The following is a 20,656-nucleotide window of genomic DNA, read 5'->3' on the forward strand; positions in this document are numbered from 1 at the left end:
CATATGTCAAGTTGCCACGAAGTGTTGCAGAAACATGGTTTCATTGCTTTCGCTTTGGTATTGCATATACGCTAGTCACTTTCTTTTTGAAATTCATTGTGCGAGCTCCGCGTCGTGCGCGTGTGGTGCGGGGGACGTAGTCCACGTGTTGCTGTACTGTTCGTTTTTTTTCTTTTTCAATAAAGGTGGCAGCTACGCTATCCATACGTGCGGCGCCGGTCAACCACACATTGTTATTCGGTAAAATGGTCCATGACCGGCCACTTGCATTGAAAGCACAGCTTCCATAGCCGTGAAATACTTCAGTATGGACACGTGCTAAAATATGAGGGGCAAATTTGTGTGCAGTGACTAGCGGTCATTGTTTTATTTTTTTTATTTTATATTTCTTTTGCCTTTTTTCACTGTCTCGTATTTGTGCGTCCTAAAGTGTCCTCTTATACTTTATATTATTATCATAATTATTATTTTATTTGAGTAAGTTAATTTATTTTTCCCATTGATGAAATTGAGTGACCGGAAGCATGCTGCTTCCAACCTCTCCGACTAGCCTCGAATAGCTTAGTGGCTATGGCGTTAGTGGCTTAGTGGCTTAGCTCGAGTTTGCAGGTTCGATCCCCACCGCGGCGGCCGCACTTCGATGGGCGCAAAAATGCAAAAACGCTGGTGTGCCCAGCTTTAGCTGCATGTTAAAGAACCCTAAGTGATCAAAGTCATTCCAGAGTCCTCCACTACGGCGTGCCTCATAATCATATCGCGGTTTTGGCGTGTAAAGCCAGATCATTTTTTTTTTCAACTTTTGCGGTTTGACCCCTGTTATGCTTTTTAACTAGAAATGTCAAGGGCTCGAAGAACGTTAATTATAATTAGGAAAAAGTCACATTCGGAGCAAAATCGAAAGAAAGAGAGATCTTTTGTAGCACTTGTGGATTTCTTGATCACACAGCGAGCCAAGGCATGTAGTCACGTATAGAAGTCAAAATACGATGTTGAAAGCGTAGGTAGATCGCAGGCAAGGGCACATCTACTCTATTAATAGTATCGGTTAAGGAAACACAAATTATTCCAGCGGGGGCCAGTCCTCGAGCCTTTCTTTTTTTGATTTGATAGGTACAGTCGTTTTCCCGGTCACGGTTTGCGTATCGGAAGATACCTTAAGACGCTTTATTTTTCAAGGTAGTGCGTTGATTCTTCTTGAACATTCTTGTGAATTTGACAACTGCATCGATGCAAGTGCACTCGAAATCAACATACGGTACATTTCATACTCCGTTACAATCTGCTATCAAACCTCTCTTTCACATATATCAATCTTTTTTTTTTCTTGCTGGATTGCCATGCTTTAATCCATGTGATTCCTCTGTATGAAAAATCCATGTAACGATAACCCCGCTATGCAGCCACATACATGTCGTTGTGGGCACGTCTCCCAGGAGCGAGACATACCACAGAATACGCAAGAAATGGTGCGTTACAAAACTAAAATTAAATTACGCTAGTTGTCTTTCTCAGACAATGTTTAAACAATTTTGTGGAAGCAGAACCGACAGCGCTGCCGCAGCCTTCTTTGGGTGTCCCTAGTTCACGCACTCCTTCAATAGATCACATGAGAACTTTTCTATGTTCAAGTATCGTATAGCGCCAATTACCAGATAGTGATACCGACATTGATTCCTTGAAATGTGCGACATTATTATTCTCGTGCTGCCTGTACTCTAAGTTCTTGCGCCCCTATATTGCACTTTAATCACTCCTGTCTTTAACCGGCTGAAGTGCGCAACCATTACCACGAGTGCATGATCTTGTCCAAGTTGCCTTGTTTCGCGTGAGGTTCTTTTTTTTATTAATGTGATAGCAAATATATGGACGCTTCAGGCGCACTTTTGCCGTCGCCGTGAGGTTCCGTATAAAGTCCAAGGTCGATAAAATCGTCGCCGCGCGCCCTATGCTGTACGTCCGAGTGAAAGCTTGCGAGGGTGAGCCGGCGACCGCGGCTCAATCTTGCGCTCGCAAGGGTGCCAAGCGCGACGCAAGCACGCCGTCTTCCGTCGCGCGCGAGGCTCCGGGGGGAAGGTAGGGAGGGGAGGGTAGGGACATTTTACAGCTGCTAGTCATCGACACCCACAAGAGATGGTACTGCCGGTTCCGACCCCTTACGAAGCCTTCTGAATGCAACCGAGCGCAGCCTGAATCGCCACAAATAAAGAATGGGCGTGCGCTTACTGATTGGATATGATAATGGAGCAAAACATGGCTTGATACACCTAAAGGATTGGTTGCTCCCTACGTCAGAGAAATTGGTCACGACACGAAAGTGAAACGTGTATGCTAAGAAGCAGTGGGCATCTTCGTTGCACATTCACAAATACAAGTCAAGAAATGTTCACCAATCTTTCATGAACTACAGTTTTGTTTGAAGGGCGAAGCGATGACAGCGACAGCAGCACGTGGGGCCCGTGCTGCTGCGCAGTGTAAGCAGCACTCCGGAGCCTACCGGAAGTCATGGGTATACCCGACGTGACGGTGAGTGCGTATGTGCCAAAACTGCGTCGTTAAAACTCCGGCGGCATTGCACGGCCATACGCTGTGAGGATTAGGAGGTCAATCCCACCGTTCGTAACCAGTTGTCAAGATTGGAGTCGGGCATGAATTAGGTGGCAGCTGGCCCATGCCGTCGTCCAACTTATCTACGCTGAGGACGTTGTTGAAGGGAAGGACTGCTGTTGCGTACTCCAGGGTAGCGTACCGTACTGCTGCCGAGAAGTAGCGACGCCTGCCTATCGAAGCCCGACCGACATTACTTATTGGGTAGCGTGGCGTTGTCGGCGGGCTGCAGGCATCCGGTAGATCATGGCGACCAAGCAGGGGCGAGACGATTTGCTAGTGCGAAACTTGCACGGTTTATTCAAAGGTAGTTGAAAGAAAATAAGAAAAGCATGAAGTATGAAGTCTCAAGTAAGAAGTCTCTCAAAGTACATTTCGGAGCCCCTTAAATAGGCTCTCTACAAGTGTGGGCGGGATCTTTCTTCGCGTCGATGACACGTGACAGGCACGGAGAGAGGGCCCCTCCTCCTGCAATACCGAGCACGGGCAGGAGAAGTCGATCCTCTTTTCGACGAATCCGGGGAGAAGGTCGGGTGAATGACCTCTCCGGCGCCGTGGGGTCCGGCCAAGAGAAGGTGACGGGGATGAGGTAAGCACACACGATGCCACGACCATGAGAGGATGGAAAGGCGATGAGGTCGCCCGTGGGCTCCGGCTCAGGCGGTAGGGTGAATGACCTGTCACCACGTGGTGTCACACGCCAACCCTAACACTGCTTCTCATCGAGAACGAGGAATATGGGTTTATTTACAGTATCTACATCAGTTCATCAGTCTAGCATGACTGCGAGAGAAAGTACACTGAGCAGCCGCACAACAGTGGTTTATAAACACTCGGTCCTCTCTCGATCCCAAGGTGAGGAAAACGTTCGATCAGTAGACGTAGACGAGCCGCCTTTGAGCGGGAGGGCTTCCGCACTGGTTTCACGGACTCCACCGAGGGCAGACGGACTTCGCAGAGCTCGGCGCTTACGTCAGGAACGGTGCGTGGGAAGGGGCCTCCGAAGACGTTCCCTCGGGACCTCTCTTGCTCATGGCAGACCGGGTCGGCGGTGGCGTGTTCCGTCACAAGCCTGGTTCGTCGAACTCATCTTGGCTCCTGCCACTGAGAGTCGAGGACGCGGCGTATTGTTCTGCGCACACAGTAGACTTAGTCACGCCGTGTGGCTAGAGGGTTGCGGTGGTTTTCCAGGAAAAGTCGACGCCGCTCTCGCAACCGGCTGGCAACGCTTGCACCTCAGCTGGGCCGTTCTTAACAGCGCCTCCATGGCCCGGAAAGTCTCGACTGTCCAGCGCTGATAACCGCTGGGCAGGAAGAGAACGGCTGGTGACCAGGGCTGATGCCTTGGCTCGCAGCGACCACTTGTGTAATGATGTCACTGCCCCAAAACATCCAACAAGGACAGGCAACTGCAAAACGAACCCCACAACACGGCTCTGCGCCGAGATGACGTAGCTTGGATCTCACTTTAGACCCGCTAGGCTTCAAAGAAAACATAAGTGCAGAAACAAAAAATGCTGCATCTCGCTATGCCAATTTTTGAAGCAATTTCGTGCTCACAAATTCAGCAATCATGGAGGGAATCCTGCTAAATTAGAGGGGATCTTATTGGCTTAACAAAATTAACTATAGTAACCTAAAATTTAGGGGGACTCTTAACCGCAGAATTCAAATTAGCCTGCTAAAACTATCCGCATTGCTATGCAACTTTCCCTTCTTATATCTAACGTAGAAGCTGTACTCTTGGAGAGTGATACTCCATCGGAGCAAGCGGCAATTTTTGTGTGACATTTGATTGAGCCACGTCAGAGGACAGTGGGCGGTCTCGAAGATGAACTTCGCTCCGTACAAGTAATACGAGAACTTCTGGGCGGCCAAACTAAACAAGCGCATTCCTTCTCTGAAGCGCTGTATGCTTCCTCTCTTACAGTTAGTTTACGGCTGGCATAGAGGATAGGATGCTCCTCGTTATCGTCGCCGACCTGACTAAGTATCACACCCATACCTCTGTGGCTTGCGTCGCACGGAACTATGAATTCCTTTGTGTAGTCTGGCGAGCGAAGCACAGGACGAGAAACCAATAGCGTTTTCAAACTTTGGAAAGCGTTCTCTTTGCCCTTATCCCAGTGTACGCTACTCGGTGCTCCCTTTCGAAGGGCGTCCGTTAATGAACTTGCCATTTGCGAGTAATTCGGAATGCACCGTTGATAGTACCCCACAAGTCCAAAAATGAACGAAGGTCTGTTTTCGTGCGCGGCTGAGAAAATTCTCCAATCGTAGCTATTTTCAGCTCGGCCGGCCGTCTCGTGCCCTGGCCGACAACGTGGCCCAGATAAGTAACCTGTGAACAACCAAATCTACATTTTTCCGCTTTCATCGTTAAGCCAGCTTCCCTCAACCGTGAAAACACCTGTTTGAGGTGCGATACGTGTTGTTCCCAGCTGTCCGAAAAAATTGCTACATCATCAAGATATGGCAAGGCGAACTCCTGCAAGTCTTTTAGGACAATATCCATTAATTTAGAGAAGCTAAACGGCGCGTTCTTCAGCCCGAGGCTGAGTGCGAGAGGGCGAAAAGTGCCTACAGGTGAGATGAATGCGGCATAGCGGCTGGCACTTTCTGAAAGGGGAACTTGCCAGTACCCCCGCACGAGATCTATAGTTGAAATGTATTTAGCAGCGCTAACTCTTTCAATTCGTTCCTCAATGTTGGGTATCGGGTACAGCTGATTCCTAGTGATGACATTTCACTTCCTGTAGTCAACACACGGACGAGAGTCCTTGTTAGGGGTTTCTACCAGTATTAGCGGTGACGTGTAGTCACGCCCAGCGGGCTCAATAACTCCCAACTATAGCATGCGCTGTATCTCTGCCTCCATAATTTCTCTCTGTCTTGGAGACACCCTGTAAGGCTTTCATCTTACGGGTTCGGTTAATGTCAGCTCTATTTCATGCGCTATTAGTTCGGTTCTACCCGGCCGATCGCTGAATCTGTTGAGATATTCCCCTAACACCCCTTTCAGCTCATTTACCTGCTCGGGTCTAAGAGCGTGCAAGCTTACCGAATGTTTTACTACTTCTTCTAGGCCGATTTCAGAGTTGGAGGTCGCCTTATACTGCTTAAACTTGGTACTAGTGCCATCCTGCTCTTTGATGGTATAGTTAACGACTCCGCTCCGCTCTATATACGGCTTCATCTAATTGCAGTGATATCCTCACCTCTTTACTGCGACCGGGCATTTTCAGAGCATAGTTAGTATCTGAAAGTTTGTGCAACACTTTAACGGGCCCGTCCCAGTGAACTTCAAGCTTGTCCTTTCTTGAACGTTTGAGGATCATTACCTGGTCTCCGGCGTTAAACGTACGAATCCTCGCATTCTTGTCGTAATAGAATTTGGCGTTCTTTTGCGCCCCTCCTATGTTCTTTTCAACTAGTTCTTGGGTTGCGCTTAGCCGTTCCAGCAGACTTAACACGTATTCAACCACTAATGGACTCTCTCCGCTTTCCTTCCACATCTCTCTTAACATTCTCAAGGGCGAACGGAGTGTCCTCCCATGCACTAGTTCTGCTGGCGAGAACCCTGTAGCCTTATGTGGAACCGTTCGCAAAGCAAAGTTGCCGGCTGACAGTTCTCCCAGTCCTCCTTGTGCTCCTAACAGAGCGCCCGCAAAACTCGCTTAAGCACTGAATGCCACCTCTCTACACTGTTTGACTGAGGGTGATAGACGGAACTGTGTATCAACTTTACCCCGCACTTTTGCAAGAATGTGGAAGTAAGTCAGTGCGCTGGTGAATACTGACCCTTGATCCGCCTGAATTTCGGCTAGAAACCCAACTCGCGCAAAGACTGTCAAAAGCGCGTCTACTACTTCGGTGGAGCTGAGCTCTTTCAGAGGGATTGCTTCTGGAAACTTTGTAGCCGGACACAGCATGGTAAACAAGTACCTGTAACCCGATTTTGTTTTTGGTAGAGGCCCTACCGTGTTTATCACAAGTCGTCTGAAAGGCTCTGTTATTAAGGGCACTACCTTTAGTGGAGCTTTCCATGTCTTTCCTGGTTTACCCGAGCGCTGCCAGGCGTCGCATGATCTTACAAAGTTTTCTACGTCTTTGAAACAGCCAGGCCAGTAGTATTCCATGAGCAATCTTTCCTTTGATTTGTTTATGCCTAGGTGGCCGGACCACCCATTTCCATGACAGAGACTCAAAAGGTCCTCCCTGTACTTTGTAGGTACGACTAACTGATCTAGAATCCTACCCTTTCGATCTCTGTAGTGCCGACACAACAGTCCTCCTCTCTCTTGTATCGTGACGTTGCGCCTAGCAAAGCCTTCTTTAGCTGTGTGGTGTAATTTAGCTAAGCTGTCATCATTCTTTTGCTCCGCTGCCAGTGACTCTCTGTCCACACTTAAGAGCTGATCAAAGTTCTTTGAGGCCGGTGATAGTAATGACTCTGTCTCGCTTGCGAGTGCATCAGCGGGCTCTTCCTGCAGGGGCGAACTTTGACACCCTAGCCATACGCTCTCATTGAGCTGTTCAGCTGGCGGGCTTTCCTTGACCGTTTTTTCATCCCTCGAGCCTAGCTCGGATTCGGTTATTGAAGTTATCTCTTTTGCTGCTTCCGCTGGAGCAGCTGGTGCATTTTGAGCCGAAAGCGACGCGATTTTACGAGCTTGGCCTCGCGTCAATGCCTGTACTATGCCCTCTCCCAGTTTAAGCCCTTTTTCACGCAGTAAACGATTCGAACGATTAAAAAAAATGTAAGGGTACTGCAGTGACAAAAATTTGGAAACTGCAGCCTCGGTCACTAACTCCCCGAATGGTCCACTGATTTTGACTTTGGCCATGGGCAGACACACGCTGTGTCCTTCTACAACCTGTTTGACCCATTCTACTTCTCCAGTGAAGTCAGATACCGTCACCTAAGACGGATGGACAATGTCCATCGTGGCGGCACTGTCTCGTAGCACCCTGCATGGTGTGCCATTAACTTGCAGGTCGTGAAGATATGGGCTTAAAAGTTCCATATTCTCGTCTTTTTCATCTACATAGGAAAAAACTACGCTAGGTTTCCCGCAGTTCACAGCGATATGTACCAGTTTGTGGCACTTATAGCAGCGGATCGGTCTAAAAGATTAGCATTTTCTTTTCTGCTCTTTTTGTACGATTTCCCCGCTAGGTTTCTCCTCGCTCTTTTCTGCGGGCTTTTCCTCCATGTCTACAGGCTCCGATCGTCTATTCTGCGAACCCCTTTTGAACGGAAATGGTTTCTGCGGTCCATTTCGACCGTCTCAATTTCCGTCCTCGGCGTTCAGCTTGCTACGCGTGGCGTACTCTTCGGCTAATTCCGCCGCCCTTTCCACAGTGTTCACATTTCCTTTGTCTTGCACCCACAGCTTCACAGATGGTGGGATGCTTTTGTAAAACGGCTCTAGGCACATGCATTCGATGATCCTGTCTCTGCTCTCGTACGCTTCCGCGCTTTTCAGCCACTCGACTAAGGTTTGCCTTTAAGCTATATGCAAACTCCGGATACCCCTCGCTATCTTTCTTGCCTGTGCTCTTAAACCTTTGCCGAAAAGCTTCGGCTGAAAGGCGGTATTTCTTCAGGAGGCTAGACTTAACTTTCGTATAATTATGTGCATCCTGTGCACTGAGTCTGGTGATTACTTCCGCCGCCTCACACGGCAACATAGACAGCAACCGCTGTGACCATTGTTACGTTTCGCCTACGACGCGCGGTTTAGCCGGCGCGACTGCAACAAAGCGGCAGACATTTTGGCCCGTTCGGCGTCGCCGCTACGCTCCCCGCCAAGCGCGTCCAGGCATGTTCCGATGCCACGTGTCTTCATGTGCGTGTGTGAGTGTATGTGCCATTGTGCCCGACTGGAGGCGCTACGAGAGTAGAAGTCACCTTCTCCTCCCAGCCATTGTGCCCGACTGGAGGCGCTACGAGAATAGAAGTCACCTTCTCCTCCCAGCCATTGTGCCCGACCAGAGGCGCTACGAGAGTAGAAGTTACCTTCTCCTCCCAGTCATTGTGCCCGACCAGAGGCGCTACGAGAGTAGAGGTTACCTTCTCCTCCCAGTCTTTGTGCCCGACCAACGGCGCTACGACAGTATGCGTCACCTTATCCCATTGTACAATCACGTGCTCGTCTATTGAGGGGTTCCTTCTTGCCCTCAACTGCGAGAGTATAAAAACAGCTGCCCCCGGACGCCAAAAGGAGGGCTCCGATTTCTTCTGTTGAGTAAAGTGCACTCCCGTCTCTCTACTTCGGTCAACCTGACCGCCAACTCTTTGCGATGTTAAAATAAACAAGTTGTTTTGTTGTTACCAGTCGACTCATGCTTTGCCGGGACCTTCGGATGCTTCCAGTTGTACCCCAGGCCGCCAGGCCAACGCTACCCTTGGGGCTTGCGACCCAGGTGCAACAACGGGCGTCAGCGCCGAGTTCCCAACAGGTCGTACCATCGGTGCGACCACAACAACCGTTGCCATCGGTGGGATTCAAACAACTGTCTGCCAGCGGTGAGATCGCGACAACGGAGGCCAGCAGCAAAGAGATGCAGTTGACTGTATGCTGAACAGCTCAACGACGATCCGGGAGCAGTGCAACGAGCCCTGTGTGATGACTGGTTGCCTGCAGCGGAACGACTGCGCTGAATTCCTGCCTGCGAGGTTTGGTGAGTGCGGGACTTTCTTCTTCTGAGCTTTGCCAGGCTTTTGTTAGTGTCAGAAACAGAGCTGGTAGTTGTGGTTGTCGTTGCTGCCGGGTTAGTTTGCGGCAAGACAATAGTAAGCAGTAGAGAAAGCAGCATTCAGAGCAGCCATGGATTTGAAGTCGTTGCGCAAACCGAAATTGCTGGAGCTTGCAAGAGAGTTGGGTCTGGATGTCTCAGACAAACTCAGAAAACCTGAACTGCTAAGGACTATTCTTGAGTTAGAAGCTGAGGATGACGAGCTGTCGGAATGCCTTGAGACCATTGAGGAGAGGGAGACTGCAAAAAGACAGGAGAGCGAACTTAAAGAACAAAAAGAGCGAGAGCAACAAGAGAAAAAAGAAGAGCGCGACCGTCAACACGCGTTGGAAATGAAGCGTCTCGAGATTGAGATGGAACGCGCTCGTAATGGAAGTCAGGCACACGGTGCAGGAGAACGCGTATTGTTCAAAATGACTGACCTGATGCGGCCGTTTAAGCTTGGAGAGGACATTGGTTTGTTCCTGGTTAACTTTGAGCGAACGTGCGAGAAGCAGGGGTTCTCTCGGGAAACGTGGCCACAGCGCTTGCTCACTTTGTTACCCGGCGAGGCGGCCGACGTAGTCGCTCGCTTGGATAGAGAGGAGGCAGAGGATTTCGACAAAGTGAAATCGAGTCTTCTAAAAAAGTACCCGCTGTCTGCGGAGGCGTTCCGTCGGAAGTTTCGGGAAAATGAGAAAGGCAAAAGTGAGTCATATACAGAGTTTGCGTATAGGCTTATGTCAAACATGCAGGAGTGGCTCAAAGAAGAGAAAGCGTTTGGTGACCACGATAAAGTTCTGCAGTGTTTCGGGCTAGAACAGTTTTATAGTCGGTTACCGGAGAACGTGAGGTACTGGGTCTTGGATAGGCCAGACGTTTGTACGGTGGCTAAAGCCGCTGAGCTAGCCGAGGAGTTTGTGACGCGTCGGGCTCGCGGAGCTAAGGACGGTCAAAAGGGTGAATTTGGCTCGAAGTTTGAGAGGCCGAAGTTCACGCCCATGAGATTAAAGGGGGACACGCGTAGTGAGGATGCGAGTGAAAGCAGTCCGACCAAACGTAAAGAGACGGCGGCAGCCAAACGCAGATAGCGGTTCGAGATGAGGCGAGCGCGCGTTTGTTATACGTGCCAGAAGCCGGGTCACTTTTCGGCGCAGTGTCCGGAAACAACACCAAAAGTTGTGTTTTTTTCATTATGCAGCACTGATGAGAACATGAAGCTTCTCGACCCTTACATGCGAGACCTCCTCGTGAACGGGAAAGAGTGCCGAGTGCTTCGCGATTCCGCAGCTACAATGGATGTAGTTCACCCGTCTTACGTAGAACCCCATATGTTCACGGGCGAGTGCGCATGGATCAAGCAAGCCGTGGAAGCTCTTAGCGTGTGTCTGCCGGTAGCAAAAGTGCTTATTGAAGGACCTTTCGGAGCACTTGAAACGGAGGCGGCAGTGTAATCTATGCTGCCCCCCCAGTACCCGTACCTATTTTCAAACAGGTCCGATCACCTCCTGCGCGAGAAGGGGCTTTTGTTTGGTGAAGCTAGTGTTCAGGCCTTAACCAGATCGAAGGTTCGGGAGCTCGCTGCAAAGGCGGTAGTTGCGGGGCCGACGTTATCGAACAATGAAAAAGGGTCAGAGGTGCAGCAAGCTGACGAACTGAATAAAATTGAGCCTGTAGCGTTGAAGGCGCCAGATACTGGAGAGGAAACGCCCGACACGGGAAAGTTAGAAGAGCTATCTACTGATTTGCTCATCGCGCCTACGTCAGACGGACTTGATAGGTTGCTAAAAGTCAGCCGGTCGGCTTTGATAGCCGAGCAAAAGAAGGATGGTAGCCTAGAAAACATACGCTGCAATGTCAAGGAAGGTATAGCCAGGAAAAATGGGCGTTTTGTGGAAAGAGGTGGAGTCCTGTACCGGAAGTATCTAGACCGCAGAGGAGTGGAGTTCGATCAGCTGATCGTTCCTCAATGCTATCGTCAGGATCTGTTGCGCTTGTCACACGGGGGTTCGTGGTCCGGACACCTAGGAGTTAAGAAAACTAAGGACCGTCTCTTGCAAGAGTACTATTGGCCAGGGTGTTTTCGGGACGCAGACCACTTCGTGAGGTCATGTGACACCTGTCAGCGGGTGGGCAAACCAGGGGACAAATCGAGGGCGCCGTTGAAATTGGTACCTATCATTACGGAGCCTTTTAGACGGCTCGTTATTGATACAGTGGGACCTCTGCCGGTAACAGCCACGGGGTACAGACACATTTTGACTGTGATCTGCCCAGCGACAAAGTTCCCTGAAGCAGTGCCGCTTAAAGAACTCAGCTCAGTTGAGATAGTCAATGCACTACTGTCCATATTTGCGCGAGTTGCTTTCCCTGCGGAAATCCAATCAGATCAGGGCACAGTGTTTACTAGCGCTTTGACGACAACTTTTCTCGAAAGGTGTGGGGTAAAGCTGTTACACAGCTTAGTGTACCACCCACAGTCGAATTCCGTTGAGAAGCTCCACTCCGTCATGAAGCGCGTGTTGAGAGCATTGTGTTTTGAACATCGAACTGACTGGGAGCTGTGTCTGCCTGGGGTGATGTTTGCATTAAGGACCGCGCCGCATGCAGCTACGGGGTTTTCGCCAGCTGAACTGGTGTACGGTCGCTCGCTTCGGTCTCCGCTTCGCATGCTTCGAGAATCATGGGAAGGCAGGGGCGACGACCCAGTCGTGGTGGAGTACGTGCTTAAGCTCCTCGAACGCTTAAGAAGGGCACAGGAGTTGTCAGGTGAAGCAATGGCAAAGGCCCAGCAGAGGGCCAAGGTTTATTATGATCGGACAGCCAGGGCCCGTCGTTTTGAGGTGGGCGATGAGGTCATGATATTGCGCACATCGCTAAACAACAAACTAGACGTGCAGTGTGAGGGCCCAGCACGAATTGTCCAGAAACTGTCGGACGTTAACTACGTGGTAAGTCTGCCAGGAAAGCGGAAAGCACAGCAAGTTTACCACTGTAATCTGCTCAAACCTTATAGACAATGGGAAGCAGTGGTGTGCATGATGGTAAACGTTCCTGAAGAGCTTCCGGTCGAGCTTCCGGGACTAGGCTCAGTGACGAACAGGGAAGACACCGGTCAAGTCATTAGTGACTTAGTCAGTGGAGCATCGCTGTCGCCTGAGCAGAAAACCGAACTACACCAGCTATTACAAGAGTTTCAAGGTCTGTTCTCTGAGAGGCCTGGTAGGACTTCTGTCCTTACTCATGATATAGAACTTACCTCCCCAGAACCAGTACGATCCAAGGCGTATCGGGTGTCACCCCGCCAGAGCGATATTATGGAGGCTGAGGTAAAGAAAATGCTACAGCTCGGTGTTATTGAGGCAGGTGAGAGTGATTATACCTCCCCTTTGATTTTAGTTGAGGTACCGGGCAAGGAACCTCGTCCTTGCGTCGACTACCGCAGGCTTAATTCCATCACTAAGGATCAAATTTATCCGATCCCTAACATCGAGGAGCGCCTTGAGAAAGTTAGTAGCGCTCAGTTTATTTCCACCCTAGATCTTGTCAGGGGTTATTGGCAGGTTCCACTTACAGAAGAGGCTAGTAGGTATGCGGCGTTCATTTCACCAATGGGAACATTCCGTCCTAAAGTGTTGAGTTTTGGTTTGAAGAACGCGCCATACTGTTTTTCAAGCCTCATGGATAAAGTGTTGCGGGGACAGCAAGAATTCGCTTTACCGTATCTAGACGACGTAGCGATATTCTCCGCATCCTGGTCTGAGCATATGGCACACTTGCGGGCAGTGCTAACCCGCCTGCGCGAAGCGGGCTTGACAGTAAAGGCTCCTAAGTGCCAGTTAGCACAGGCCGAGGTTGTCTACCTCGGTCACATGATTGGTCAGGGTCGTCGCCGCCCCTCTGAAATAAAGGTGGCCGCTGTGCGAGACTTCCCGCAACCGCGCACGAAGACCGATATTCGGTCGTTCTTAGGTGTCGCCAGCTACTATCAGAGGTACATCCCCAGGTACTCTGATATCGCGGCTCCCCTGACGGATGCTCTAAGAAAGGCAGAGCCTCAAACAGTCGTCTGGGACGAGACAAAGGAAAGAGCTTTTAGCGCCCTAAAGAGTGCCCTAACAAGCCAGCCTGTGCTACGATCGCCAGACTATACAAAAGGGTTCGTTGTTCAGTGCGATGCTAGTGAGCGAGGCATGGGCGTTGTACTGTGCCAACGGGAAAAGGGAGAAGTAGAACACCCCGTCCTGTATGCTAGTCGTAAGCTGACCAGTCGTGAGCAGGCGTATAGCGCCACCGAGAAAGAGTGTGCATGTCTCGTGTGGGCCGTTCAGAAATTGTCATGCTATCTAGCCGGCTCGAGGTTTATCATTGAGACGGATCACTGCCCTCTCCAATGGCTGCAGACCATCTCTCCCAAAAATGGCCGCCTCCTGCGCTGGAGCCTCGCTTTGCAACAATATTCCTTTGAGGTGCGTTACAAAAAGGGGAGTCTCAACGGTAACGCTGATGGCTTAAGTCGAAGCCCCTAACGTAGGAATCAGCCTCAAAATTGTTTGTTACTGATGTTTTTCTTCCTGAGGCAGGATTTTCTTTAACATATTGCTTTTGTTTAGTGTTTCAAAGTGATGATATGCTTTCTAGTGCAATTTTCCAATTTGTGGACGCGTTCTGAGTGATGCTAGACTACTGTAAGGAACTAGGCAGTGGTATAAAAGGGGAAAGAGCCTGGCAGGGCTTAGTGAGGGTTGTGCCGTGCTTGCTGACTGAGCGCTTGAGTTTCAGCGTAATTCTAACGCTTGCCGGGAACGAGAACAAGAATGTGAACTCTCCCGAAGTCACTTTGCAGTGTCCCGTGCGAACCTGAACGAGAGAACGAGGCCTTCTCTGTGCGCTGCGCTCAAGAAACGTCGAGGGACGCCCGACTTCGGTTATGAGCATCATCGAGCGACATCCCTCCGGACAGCGGATGCAGTCCCCTGTCCATCGGGATCTCCTTCCCCCGGCGGGGCGGTCTGTTACGTTTCGCCTACGACGCGCGGTTTAGCCGGCGCGACTGCAACAAAGCGGCAGACATTTTGGCCCGTTCGGCGTCGCCGCTACGCTCCCCGCCAAGCGCGTCCAGGCATGTTCCGATGCCACGTGTCTTCATGTGCGTGTGTGAGTGTATGTGCCATTGTGCCCGACTGGAGGCGCTACGAGAGTAGAAGTCACCTTCTCCTCCCAGCCATTGTGCCCGACTGGAGGCGCTACGAGAATAGAAGTCACCTTCTCCTCCCAGGCATTGTGCCCGACTAGAGGCGCTACGAGAGTAGAAGTTACCTTCTCCTCCCAGTCATTGTGTCCGACCAGAGGCGCTACGAGAGTAGAGGTTACCTTCTCCTCCCAGTCTTTGTGCCCGACCAACGGCGCTACGACAGTATGCGTCACCTTATCCCATTGTACAATCACGTGCTCGTCTATTGAGGGGTTCCTTCTTGCCCTCAACTGCGAGAGTATAAAAACAGCTGCCCCCGGACGCCAAAAGGAGGGCTCCGATTTCTTCTGTTGAGTAAAGTGCACTCCCGTCTCTCTACTTCGGTCAACCTGACCGCCAACTCTTTGCGATGTTAAAATAAACAAGTTGTTTTGTTGTTACCAGTCGACTCATGCTTTGCCGGGACCTTCGGATGCTTCCAGTTGTACCCCAGGCCGCCAGGCCAACGCTACCCTTGGGGCTTGCGACCCAGGTGCAACAACGGGCGTCAGCGCCGAGTTCCCAACAGGTCGTACCATCGGTGCGACCACAACAACCGTTGCCATCGGTGGGATTCAAACACCATGTACTCGGACCGAAGTTCATCTTCTCGAAAGTCCTTTCAAAATTGCATAGGAACTACCCTATGTCTGTCCCTACCTCAAATGGCTTTAATAGTCTGTACATGCGGTATGATTCTGCCTCACTTGATCGTCCCAGAGCCCCTTCACTTCCTTGAGACAACTTCAAACGTTTGCTTTCAAGTTCCAGTTGCATTTTTCTTAACTCGCGATCTTTGTCGCGTTCCTCTCTCTCTCTGTCCCGTTCTTCTTTCTCCCGTTTTTCTCTCTCTCTGTCCCGTTTCTCTCTTTTTTTCAGAAGTTCCAATCCCATTTCAATCTCTTCCTCAGTGGCCTGTTCGGAAATTAGCTGCAATAATTCCGATTATAGCATTTCCTTGCGTACATATAGGCCCAGTTCCTCACCAACAATCAACTATTCGTCTCAGCAGTGTCCTTAACTCCATGATTGCTGCTTTACTGCCTTGGTCCTGCTCGCTAAACCTACTTAGGAAAACACAACCTAGCTAACAATCAACAATCTAGCTTCCCCACTGTTCTAAACAGAACAACCACAAAATGAAGCCTAGAGAGTCAAAGCAAGAACCAAGCACTCACCGCAGACACAGCACCACGTCGCAATGTCCGTCTCACCGCTGTCAGCCAGTTGTGAGGATTGGGAGGTCAATCCCACCGTTCGTAACCAGTTGTCAAGATTGGAGTCGGGCATGAATTAGATGGTAGCTGGCCCATGCCGTCGTCCAACTTATCCACGCTGGGGACGTTGTTGAAGGGAAGGACTGCTTCTCATCGGGAACGAGAAATATGAGTTTATTTACAGTATCTACATAAGGACGTTGCAGTTCATCAGTCTAGCATGACTGCGAGAGAAAGTACACTGAGAAGCCGCACAACAGCGGTTTATAAACACTCGGTCCTCCCTCGATCCCTAGGTGAGGGAAACGTTCGATCAGTAGACGTAGACGAGCCGCCTTTGAGCGGGAATGCTTCCGCACCGGTTTCACGGACTCCACCGAGGGCAGACGGACTTCGCAGAACTCGGGGCTTACGTCAGGAACGGTGCGTGGGAAGGGTCCTCCGAAGACGTTCCCTCGGGACCTCCCTTGCTCACAGCAGACCGGGTCGGCGGTGGCGTGTTGCGTCACAAAGCCTGGTTCGTCGAACTCATCTCGGCTCCTGCGACGGAGAGTCGAGGACGCGGCGTATTGTTCTGCGCACACAGTAGACTTAGTGACGCCGTGTGGCTAGAGGGTGGCGGTGGCTTTCCAGGAAAAGTCGACGCCGCTCTCGCACCTGGCTGACAAAACTTGCACCTCAGTGGGCCGTTCTTAACAACGCATTTTTCAAATGTGAGCTGCAGCGGCGCCACAGAGCGGTGACGGTTTTCGGGGATTCGAAATAGCGCCAGGAACGCCGTCGCTCGTGGACGCCGGCTGAGTTAGACAGCAAGACACTTCCAAGCACTACCATCTTTACTACTCTTCAGGCTGCCAGCCATCTTTTCTACAGAATTACTCTGTGGAAAAACTAGCGATACCTAAATATCCTCTTTGCAACAAATATACCTGTACGTCATGAAGAGCAGAATTCCTTTAGTAATGAAAGCCTTTCTAACCTTTCTATGCCAAGTTTCCTGACCATTAGGTGGGCACAAAATGGCAAAGTATCGCCATCGCGCGGATTTGCGTGATGCTAACGGAATTATTGCGTGACATGCGTGCATGGGACAGATTTTTGCTGGAGCCCGGGACCAAGCACTTTGATGTTAAAAAGTATCCTCCGACACCAAATGCGATATTGACGTATTCTGCAGTACTATAATAAGGGGACTCGCGAGTTCGCGTGTTGCGCGGACAGCGCCGTTTAGCAAATGGATGATGATATGTCATCGAGGAATGAGTATATGTACACATTAGGCTACTGAGCTTCGAAGAATAAAGATGTTTAGCTCCGATACGAATGTGATACGAACAGCTACGAGCGTGAGCGAGCGAGGAATATGTGAGTGTCATTTCGTACATATTCGATGTCGTCGCACTGCCTTGCTTTTCAACGAAGATTTCACGTGCGGTAATGCGCGTTTTGCTAAAGGGAGGAGACAACCAGCCAGGACCCGTACGTACGCGTAATCGCAGTGTATTGCGCATGCCGTCATTATGAGAAACCGGGAAAATCTCCCGTGCAACCCCATTTTACCATGTTGTGGCAAGTGCAGGGATTAAAAAGACGTTGTTTCACTGCGAATTTTGCTGTGAGCACGCAAATCATAACGAAATGCCTTTGCCCAACTGCTGATTAATTAGTTGAAATGCAAAATACCAAGATACATTGGGCGCAAAATTTTAATGACTTGTATCTCTTTTTATCCGAATGACTAACTCGGTGACCGATAATATAACAATAGCATAGCGAAGCGGGAAAACCTTCCTGTATATATAGCTCTGACTGTTGCCGCCACTTATTAATCGCTGGAGACTATCAATCTCTTGCATTTTCTGTATAAGCGATGGCTGCGAGATGCTGTAAACAGCAAATTCACCTTTAATGGCACTTAAAACAAATTTCCCGCAGTTTGCTGGTACATAACGAGTGACCCGGCGAATTACGTAGTACTGAAGCAGTAAGAGCTATCTGCCCTTACGCGAAATATATGTAGAAGAAAAAGGAAGTACTCGCAAACGGGTAAAACGTTTCACTGGAGAACGCACACCCACCAACTTGCCTCACCGAGATCAGGCTAAATTCGGCCTTCTGTAGATGTCTCAAGCACTAACATTCCCGTTTGCACTTTTGGTTGAGATCGTCGCATCATTGACAAGCAATAATTCACCCTCAGAAACCGAAAACGGCGTTTCTTCTGCATTTACTCAGCGCGTCGTCCGCTATCAGGAAGGGGGAGCCAGATAGCGCTCAATGGCAGTGTGGTTAGTTGTTCGAAGGTTGCAGTGCTCATGCAGCGGCGCTGTAAAAGGACTATAGGTGGTTTCGCATGCAGCGCTGCAGCAGTAAGCCTTGTAAGTGCTGGGGTCGGGCATGAAATAGGTGGTAGCTAGCCCATGCCCTCGTCCAACTCATCCACGCTGAGGACGTTGTTGAAGGGAAGGACTTGTTCTCATCGAGAACGAGGAATATGGGATTTATTTACAATATCTACATGAAGGGTGGAGAACGTTACAGTTCATCAGTCTAGCATGACTGAAAGAGAATGCGCCCTAAACAGCCGACAAGGGCTGCTTAAATACACTCTGTTCTCCCTTGATCCCTAGGTGAGGGATAACGGCCGTTCAACCTTCGACCAAGGGGAGCGTCCAAAGACATCGTAGCCGACCCGCCTTTGAGGGGGAGGGTTTACACACTCACTTCTACACAGGTTTCACTGAACACACCGAGGTGAGAGGGTTCTTGTAGACAGAGGTCTTGACCAGAGCAGGCGCCTCTTGATCCCAGAGTTGACTCCCCAGGCAATGGCCGCCGCGTCTGTCCATTAACCGACGGCTTCTGGGGCCCGTGAGACCGCACCGCAAAACATCTTCCTCCAGGAGTTCCCCCGCTCCAAACAAACCGTGACGGCGAATCCACTAACAATACTTGGTCCGCCGACCGCGTCTAGACATGATGGAGCCGACAGGCTGTTGACGCGGCGCATTGTTGTCTTCACAAAGCGGGTCGTCGCAGCGGGCCGGGCAGGGTTCGACGGTCGCTTCCCCGAAGAACGCCAGCCCCCGCAGGCCGATCGTAACAACCTGCGGTGCCGAGAAACTCCCGGTCTCGTACATTATCAGACTATACTATATAAGCTGAGAAAAAAACACGTGTTAATTTTGTTCAATGCATGGGATGTCGCATTTTCCGTTTTATGTTTGGACTAATAGGCATAAGTATTCGTATATCTTACGGCAAAATTGACTCGTAAGATTGTCATTACCTGCAGTCTAAAAGCGCTGAATATTTGCGGACTTCTTCTCTTTCTTTTTTTTCGGTACCTCTGTTTCGGCCTCACGACGGCGTAGTTCGGCGAGTTCGGCGTCTTCTTATGATGAGCCATTGCGGTAGGATGTACGAACAGTAGCTTTTGAAGCCGAATCAAATACAAATCGAATAGTGCCAGAAGTGATACACATCGAGTATGGAATATTTTTCGAATTGTTCGCGAATAATGTACAACCTTCTCGCAAAAATAACAGAAAACAATTTTCACATCCTCGAACCCACAGCATTAGGAAGTGTCCGTCATTACAGTGCACATTATATAACAGGAATGAGTAAAAGCACAAAGGGACGATTAGGAAAACTAACCAGTTTTGTTGTTCTTTTTTCCCAAACTCGGAGCTCTCGGGAGCGTACTTGGTCATGCGTTATTTATCATATCAAGTTTATGAGCATAACGTTGCGGGCCAATTAATAAATAGATGTGCGTGTCGTCGCGACCAAACAAAAAAATTCGGGTGGAACTCATCGGCGATCACTGTCCAAGTACGCGAACAGCCGAAACTGATCGTGCATGGGGCCTGTACTGCAGCCGCGTTGCCCTTTCGTGCTTCTCTCTGAACACGCAGCGCCATCTGGCTGCGCCGCCTTGTAGTCCGCGCGTACCCAATGGCACATATCCACATGAACGACCAACATTTTAGGCTGCACTATCTTCGGGATTGGCCCATATTTTTTGTTGGGATAGCTAGATAGTCGAAAAGAAAACTGGTCTGACAATGCCAAGAATGCTATTCGCATTAAAATGCACGTCGCTTGCGGCAATGGAAGATTGAAAAAAAAAAGGAACACTTTTTTTCTTTAGTTAGAATGGTCGTGGCAGATGGTGCCACTATTGCAAGTGTGTTGTAGTGAAACGTGTGGCAATTTAACACAATGAAAGGAGAGGTGCTGCACCTTTATATAGTACCAAACAATGCCCACTGCCAAATGCCATGTCTAAACAAAATTTTATTGTGAGAACTCTGGCTCCCCGAGTGAAGGGAGCAGTCTGATTTAGTAGGTTATGTTCACTTTGAAAAGAATGCAAGTCATCGCATTTTTGCTTCAATTTCATGTTTCATATCCTGCACACTCGACGACGGCAAGTATACGAAAATATTCGAAAAATGTTCGAATTTTTAAATAGTGACTATTGGACTCGAAAACCGATTTGAATACGACTATATTCGATTCATTATTCAAAGTTTCGAATATATTCCCGCAATCCCTACACTGGGACATGAACGTCACCTTTAGAGACCGTCGGCGACAGCAACCCTTCCAACATTGTCCAGACCGGCAGTGCTCCTCCTCACCCGGGAGGACCACCGTGAGCCCGAGCGAGCGCGGGCAAGAAAACTCTAAAATTCGGCTGTAGTTTGTTTTTAAGACGATAGTCCACAATATACTTAATATTTCTGTTATCAAAATGAAGCCATTAATTATTTTCCTGATGCGCCTAAGCCTTTTATGTAACGTGCGCTTCTATTAACGTTTTGTACTGGGCAGCTACAAATTATTTGCACTT

The sequence above is a fragment of the Dermacentor variabilis genome, chromosome 1 (assembly GCF_050947875.1).
Source record: "Dermacentor variabilis isolate Ectoservices chromosome 1, ASM5094787v1, whole genome shotgun sequence".
NCBI lineage: Eukaryota > Metazoa > Arthropoda > Arachnida > Ixodida > Ixodidae > Dermacentor > Dermacentor variabilis.